This window comes from Lagenorhynchus albirostris, chromosome 5 (assembly GCF_949774975.1).
Source record: "Lagenorhynchus albirostris chromosome 5, mLagAlb1.1, whole genome shotgun sequence".
Classification (NCBI taxonomy): Eukaryota; Metazoa; Chordata; class Mammalia; order Artiodactyla; family Delphinidae; genus Lagenorhynchus; species Lagenorhynchus albirostris.
The window spans coordinates 125,213,628-125,221,439 of NC_083099.1; positions in this window are offsets into that span (position 1 = coordinate 125,213,628).

Genomic DNA, 7,812 nt, shown 5'->3' on the forward strand with positions numbered 1-7,812 from the left:
ATATCAAACCACATCAAATATACTTAAGTTCACCAGTTTTAAATAACACTTAAAAAAACGTAATTGCTTATCTTTTGAGGATTCTAGAAAATCAACTCTTTAACAGTTGGTAAAGAAGGGAGAAAATCTATTCTGTCTTTCTTATATTAACTATGTCACTAGGTAGCTAAGACATGGAAGAAATGAAATATATATATTTAAAAATATATTCTAGTTTTGTAAAGAAGAAATTTTAGAATGAGAACAAATTAATTTTGCAATCCTTAGGGAATTAATTGAAAATTCATGGCTGTTAATATCACGACATAAGAGATAATCAAATAGTATATTCTTCCTAACTGAAGTAAACATGTTATCTATGAGGTAGACTTGCTAAAACATTCACCCTAAATTTAATTATACAAGGGATCCCATTATCCATTAACAAAAATTAAAAACGACAGAGACACATATTAAATTACAACATCGTGATCCAACCAGCAAAACCTGGATTGTGGGAAACTTCAGAAAAAAATATCTGACTTTTTAGACAAATAGGTAGCAAATTAAACAATAAAAGAGATCAAGGAGGAACACATAGATTTTAAAAAAAATTGAAAAGAAGCAAAACTATGGAATAATAAAGTTATTTTAAAGAACATTAGAGTGTTTATCATAAAAGCCAGCATGCAATTGGAAGGGGCTAGTGGAATGTATATGCAGAATTTCTATTTTTTGACCTAGTAGCTGTTAAAAGTGTACTTGCCTTTTAATAATTCACGAAGTTCTAAACTTTTAAACATTTTTATTTAAATATAGAAACATTTGGGAGCTTGGGATTAGCAGATGCAGACTAGTATAAATAAGATGGATAAACAACAAGGTCCTACTGTATAGCACAGGGAACTAGAGTCAATATCTTGTGATAATGGAAAAGAATATGAAAAAGAATATACATATATAAATATATATATATATATATAACTTTGCTGTACAGATGACTACAGATCAATAACTCTGTTAAAACATTCTCATGATTTAAGTATTATTTTTATATCACAGCAACTCCCATATTTTTCTTTATAAGTAACCAAAAGCATTATTTAAAGAATGGTACAAAGCTGAATGTTTACAATTGCATCTTCTGTTAAATTAAAAATCATTAGACCTTCTTCTTTATGCTTGTAACTGAAACATAGCCCAACACAAGTGCCAGATCCAGCACAATTAGGCCTCTTCATCGAAGGTAAGAAATGAGACATTTTGACAGTTCTGGAACATTGTATTTCATGGGGCTCTGTGCACAGTTAAGTAGCACAGGTATAATTGCAGTACAATGGGAAAATTCAGTGCTCAATGACCTTCAAATTCTCCACTTCTTTGTGTGATGTGATGTGAAGGTCATATGTTAGTGCTGCCTGCTTTCTCTGTGACAGAATGGCATTATGTGAAATGCAACTGAAAATATGTTGAAGTTCTCAATCTCTGAAACTAGATTAAAGTTATACATTTGGCTCTTTTTCCTGTCTCCATAGCTTCTGTATATCTGCATCTGTGATTTTACAAATATAGAAAAAAAATATTTTAAAAGTCTTTGTTGACAGAAGTTTACATTGTGAGAGATATCTTCTCTTTCTCTTCTTAGAATGCTACAGCCAAACTCTGCTAGTTCCTGAGCCAGCCTGCGATAATTATCTTTAACAATGTGCTGCTTAATGTGGCAAGAATTCTGGTGATTTTTTTTCCAATTTTCTTGTCATAATCGAGCCAGTTTCATGTTTAAGTTCCTAAACTCCCTCTCAGTGAACTAGAACATGAAAGATAGAAACTTAGGTACAAAAATAAGTCAAGCATCTATTCACTTAAAGTCGTGCTATATTCAAATTTTGAAGAACATTTGATATTAGAAGACATTTTTTGAAGAAAATTTTCAAGTTTAATTTTTGAAATCACCATTAAATTGACTAAGTGATAATCTCAATGGAGAGCCATAAGCTCTTAACTGAATCTTTAATAAAAATTGTTCTGTCTTTCAAAGTTTGCCTATAGTAACGGGACATGGTAAGATACTTGTTTTTAATTATATGGTGTGAAAGTTAAGTTGTGTTAATAACTGGCTTATCCAAAATAAGAACTCAGAAATTGTGTTTGAGGCTGGCACATCAGTTGAAAATAGGAGAGAAGAGAAGAGAAGCAAATTCAGAGAAGGTTAGCCCCCAGGTAAGTAAATTATGCCCAAATACTTGGAAAATTACATAATGAATCACGTAGGGTGGACATGCTAAGCACATATGTTGAGCTCTGCAGAGCTTCTGAATGTTGATGTTAAAGATTTCTACTGTTATAAATGATCTATCAGTTATTCATAATTATTTCCTTTCTTGAAAAATGATATAAAATTGATATCTATTTTCACTTTCTTTTCTGTTTCATTTTACATTATGGATGAAAGAAAATCATTATGTTTAATGTTTGCAATTTTCATCATGATTTTTATCATTATAATCAATAAAACTGTATGAAATAACTTACCAGTCATTGCAAAATGGGATTTTCTTGAACTTACCCACTAGAAATTAATAACTCAAGGGATGTGAGCCTTCTGTATAATTAGATCTCAACAGGTATCTGTTGAATAATTGAGTTAATGACTTGTATTAGTGTATTGAATATATCCTAATAAATATGTTCAGGTTAAGGTCTCATTCCCTTTCCACATTTTATTCACCTATTCTTTCAGAAAATCATCATTCTTTCACATGGCTGATGACCTTATTACTACTGACTCCAGAACAGAAGATGAAACTCAACTTTTGAATGAAAGAAGTAGCTACGAAATTAGCAGGTGGTGGACATAGCTGATATTTCATTTTCCTAACCCTTCTCATAATGGATCATGCTCCAAGAGTGTGACTTTATTTTCCATCCATAAGGCAGACACTTCTTTCCTTTTCCTGCCACTCAGAGACTGAGAACTTATTAACATTCAGAAGCTTTACAGAAGAGTCTTCTTCAGCCCAAATATCACAGGAACTATTTTTTTCTTTGAAGGAATTCATGCAAATTTAAGAAAATGCTCTCCAAATAGTCAGTTTTCAGGTGCCCCAAATAAATATGTATTAGGGACCCAGGTATAAGTTTTGAATGATTAAAACAGGCAAAATTATTTGATATTAAATAATTATATAATCTTAATATTACTATGATTTATTTTAAACATAATGGTATCAAATTGGCATGAGTTGGTATATTTTACACTTCAATACATATGAAAGTTACTATTAGCAACTATCACCATGTAAGAATAACTAGATAATATTGTAAACATATGGAGAATAGGAAATACTTGATTTTTCCAACTGACGCCAAAGTTGTAATGGGGTCCATTACTGACCACATGATTTTTAACTTATGTGACATTTTTATGTCATTATTACACCTCCCCTTCAAATGTAAGCAAATGCAGAAAATAAAAGTAGGACACTGACAAACAAAAAGAATTTAAAAATGTTTCCTAAGAAATTGATGTTGGATTTTTATTTGCATATTTATTGTAAAAATGGCTCCCTTAATTTTTAGTTCATTAAATTTTTATATTAACAAAACTGAAGTAATCAAAATCTGGTCAATAGGAATATTCTGAGGAAATCCTAGAAACTAGGTCAGAGATAAGGTTTTTCTTTAAAATCTAAGAGAGATACATGTTCTATCACAACCACATTAAAACAGGAATTTATTTTCTTCTCAAACACTTTATGTACTTTAAGATGACATCCACTAGACACAGCACAAACTTATCCTATTGTAGTACTGTAGTAGTCACTATACTCTGCTTGCTGTCTCACATGTGCCTACTTGAACTTTACTTCTACCTTGCTATCTGCACGTGACTAAATTTGTTACTAAATTCCACTACCACAGGGAACAGTTTTTGTTTGTTTGTTTTTTATTCAAATGACTGAAAACTCAGGGCATTCAGCCGAAGTTAGTATTCCCTCACTTTATCTCTCTCTCTTTCTCTCTCTCTCTCTCTCTCTATATATATATATAGAATACATATAAAATCAAGATTTTATGGAGTCTTAGAGATATCTGACAATTCCCTGTAAATACCTTCTGTTGAATCACGAGAAATTTCATAGTAGATAAAAAAGTTTTTATTCAATTAATTGTAGATTAATCTACTAGGACTCTTTCTTTCAACATCAGAGGCCGTATGTTCTTCAGATCTGATAACTATGTTAAATGTAGTCAAATATAGTAAAAATATAGTACATAGTCTACATGTTTTATACACATTCTAAACTTTCTATAAATTGTATTACTATTTTCATGACTTCTTTTGCATCATTTTATTTTGATAAAACGGAACATACAGAAGAACTTTTGGTAAGTATTGACACAGAAGGGCAAAAATTAGGTGGTCAGTCTAGTATTATAAAACAAAGAGTTTTATGCAACCATTTATAAATAGATTTTTGAGTCCTTGAATTAGGGTCTGCTTTCTCCTAGACTTGCTAGAGATCTACTGACCAATTATGCATTGTTTGATTCCACTTTCAAGAACAGTAACACAAATTTTCTTCAGACAGAGAACAGTACAATCTGTTACAAATTTGCTTATTTATTTTATAAATTTCCTGTCACTGACCACCTAAGGACATCTTCCTTTTATCTTGAAACTTTCCTTTTATTGGCCTTTTCTCTAGAAAAATAAACATATTACATCCACACAAATTTTGCATATTCTTTAAAATCATTGACAGATATGTTGAAGTTAATTCATATACCATGAGTTCAGAATAAGTTCTTAGGGGTTGCTTTACCTTGAGCACCGGAACATACTTAATTTTGTTGTTCTTAGTAAATTAAAATAGATCAGAGATTTCAGGAAACCATGAAACTGAAATGGAACTAAAGTGGGATTAAAAATTTCAAATACAGAATTCCATACCAAATGCAGTGTCGGGCAATGCTTCGATCTCTTCTTAAGGCAGATAACATCCCTAAGCTGAGATCTAGCTTTGCTTATAGTGAGAACTGGGACCAAGAACAGAGGTTTTTATCTGCAGCTTCCAGCAAAGAGCGAAGCTGGTGTTCTCCTCTTCTTACTCTGTTCAAAACAGAAATGACTGGTCAAGTATTCCCCTTGTCTCTTTTGGGTTTCTAACTGGCAGGGGTGGTGAAGGTTTCAAAATATTCTATTGAAGAAAAAATTAAACGTTAGCTTAAACAAAAAGATATGATAATGGTCTACAGACATGACTTTTGTTTCTCTTTTCTTGCAGATACACAGCTTATTTTGTAGAAAGTCGACAGACGCTTTGGCACAATTTTCTTAATTAAAAAAGCAATGAACATGGTCTGTTATCCACATTGCTTCCCATGAGGACAAATGTTGTGATATTAGGGAATCTTGGGTCTGGGGTGGCAGGTAGGGGCTTTTGCTCATTGTCTTGCCACCTGATTTTGCACATGATGAGTTGACTTTTGTTAAATTTACCTCTGTATTTTACCCTTCGTTTCAAGCTGGAGATTACCTTATTGTCATTCTTGTTGTCCTCATTTTTTTTTACTAAGAAACCTTTTTACTAAGAAATTGTGCATATGTTGCCAATAAATAATTAAAAAAAATACATCTACTTTTGAAGCACTTTTCAGATACTTCATGTAACTGAATCAATAATGTATGTGTATTTCTCTTGATAAAACTACATTAAAATTAGAAATACCATAAAAAATTTGGTAATGCTTATGGTGTGCTGAGACAATATGGTGGAATTTTGTACTCTTTGTAAGAAAATGTTATGCTGATTTCCATTGCATTCATACACTCTGCCCCCATACCTTACGCATAGATTACCTATTTATGTCTGAGTTTATTTTGAATGCCTTCATCTCACTAACATCATCTGGTGGCTATTATATCTCTGTGTACTCTTTCTCCCAGAGTCAAAATGCTAAATGGAAATGCCATTGCATAACTTTAAAGAGTCTATCTTTACTTTGTCAATTTTTCTTTTCTTTTTTTTTTTTTTGCGGTACGCAGTCCTCCTACTGTTGTGGCCTCTCCCGTTGCGGAGCACAGGCTCCAGACGCGCAGGCTCAGCGTCCATGGCTCACGGGCCCAGCCGCTCCACGGCATGTGGGATCTTGCCGGACCGGGACACGAACCCGTGTCCCCTGTATCGGCAGGTGGACTCTCAACCACTGCGCCACCAGGGAAGCCCCAATTTTTCTTTTTAATGTGCATGATATTTTTCAAAATCCAGTAGTTAATATATTTTAATATATTTAATATATTTTAAGAAGATTCTAACATTAACAGGAAACTGCTTTATTGTTGGTATAGTAGAAAAATACATTTTAATTTTTATGTTAGCTTTCCTATGTATGTTTTAGGTTTTGCATAAAATACACATTTTCATAAGTCAAAACTGGTCAGATATGGCAATTTCATATGGTCCGAGATAAACTTTTATTTTAGAGGCAAATTGAATTCTGCTACATCTTAATGAATATGCACATTTCTCTTATGGCATATCTTTAAGAAAAGTCCTATTTCTTTATTTCCTGACTCAAAAATTATGCTTGTTATCTCTTGAGAGTTTGGAAAAATTATTTTATCTGTCTATCAACAAGGTCTCTAAAAGATCTAGCTGATGGATGGAGATTTCCACAAAGAAGTCAGTTAATTACTTGCCAAAATTTCTAGATGAGGAATCATTTTTTGTGTCATTTGGTTTAAAGATTCCAGCTGCTTTATGTGTCTATCACAACATAGTGCATGCACTAAGCAACAATTTAGAGACAAGCTCTGTAAGTTGTTAAGTACAATGTTGGTGACTGAAGAACATTTCCAAGAGACAGAAAATTTTAAGTCAACCAGAGTAAAGTGTATATGATTAGCTTTCACAGGATAGTTTATCTAGGTCATTATTTTATACAGTTTTGAGATCTAAAGCTCAAAGCATTTACTCAGCATTCAATTCATATAACCTCTTAGAAATATTCATAAAAGGTCAAGAACTTGGAGTTTCTGTTTCCACATGTAAGGAGCGTAGAAGTGACCATTCCATTCTAACAAGTTAAAAAGCTAAACAGACTGAAAAATCAACAATTCTTCTTGGATTCATAAGAGAGATAAAGACACGGGGCCAACTGCTATCTCCCAGGCTGGAGAGACAGACAGGCAAATATAGGAAGTCATGGCTTACTGAAACTGAGACCCACGAGAAGAAACCTCCATGGGAACCAGTACCAGTGGAGGTAAACATGGACTGTAATTGACAACTACTCCACCTTTCCAGCCCACTGAACACAGCTGTGTATGATGCTTCTGGTATTATTTATAGTAGTGATGTTCTAACAATTTCATTTCCAAAAGTTCTTTTGAGAAGACATTTCTCTTGTATGATCTTTGAAGGACATTTACAATGTGTGATTTTATAACTTGATGTTATTATATGGTAGCAACCTGCTTACATTTAGAATGTGTAGATATAGCAAAATGGTCTAATATGCAAAATTTCCAGAAAAGTTTGAGAGATTTTTCATAGGCAAAAAGACCTTCTACAAATGGCCCCCAAATCTTCAAAGAGTAGTGAGCATTTCTTATTCAACAAATGTGGAACATTATTCTACACTTTTTCTCTTCCAATATCAAGTTCAAGTAGAAAATCACACATAGGTAGGCTGCTGACCACTCTATCATTCTACTTTGGGAAACTGCTGGGCCTTGCTTGAACAGATGGAGTCTTGTCCATTTAGGACACAAGAGTGACCCAAGGTCCCAAATCTTTGTGGCTCCAAGGCTCGAAGCTGTGTTGTTGG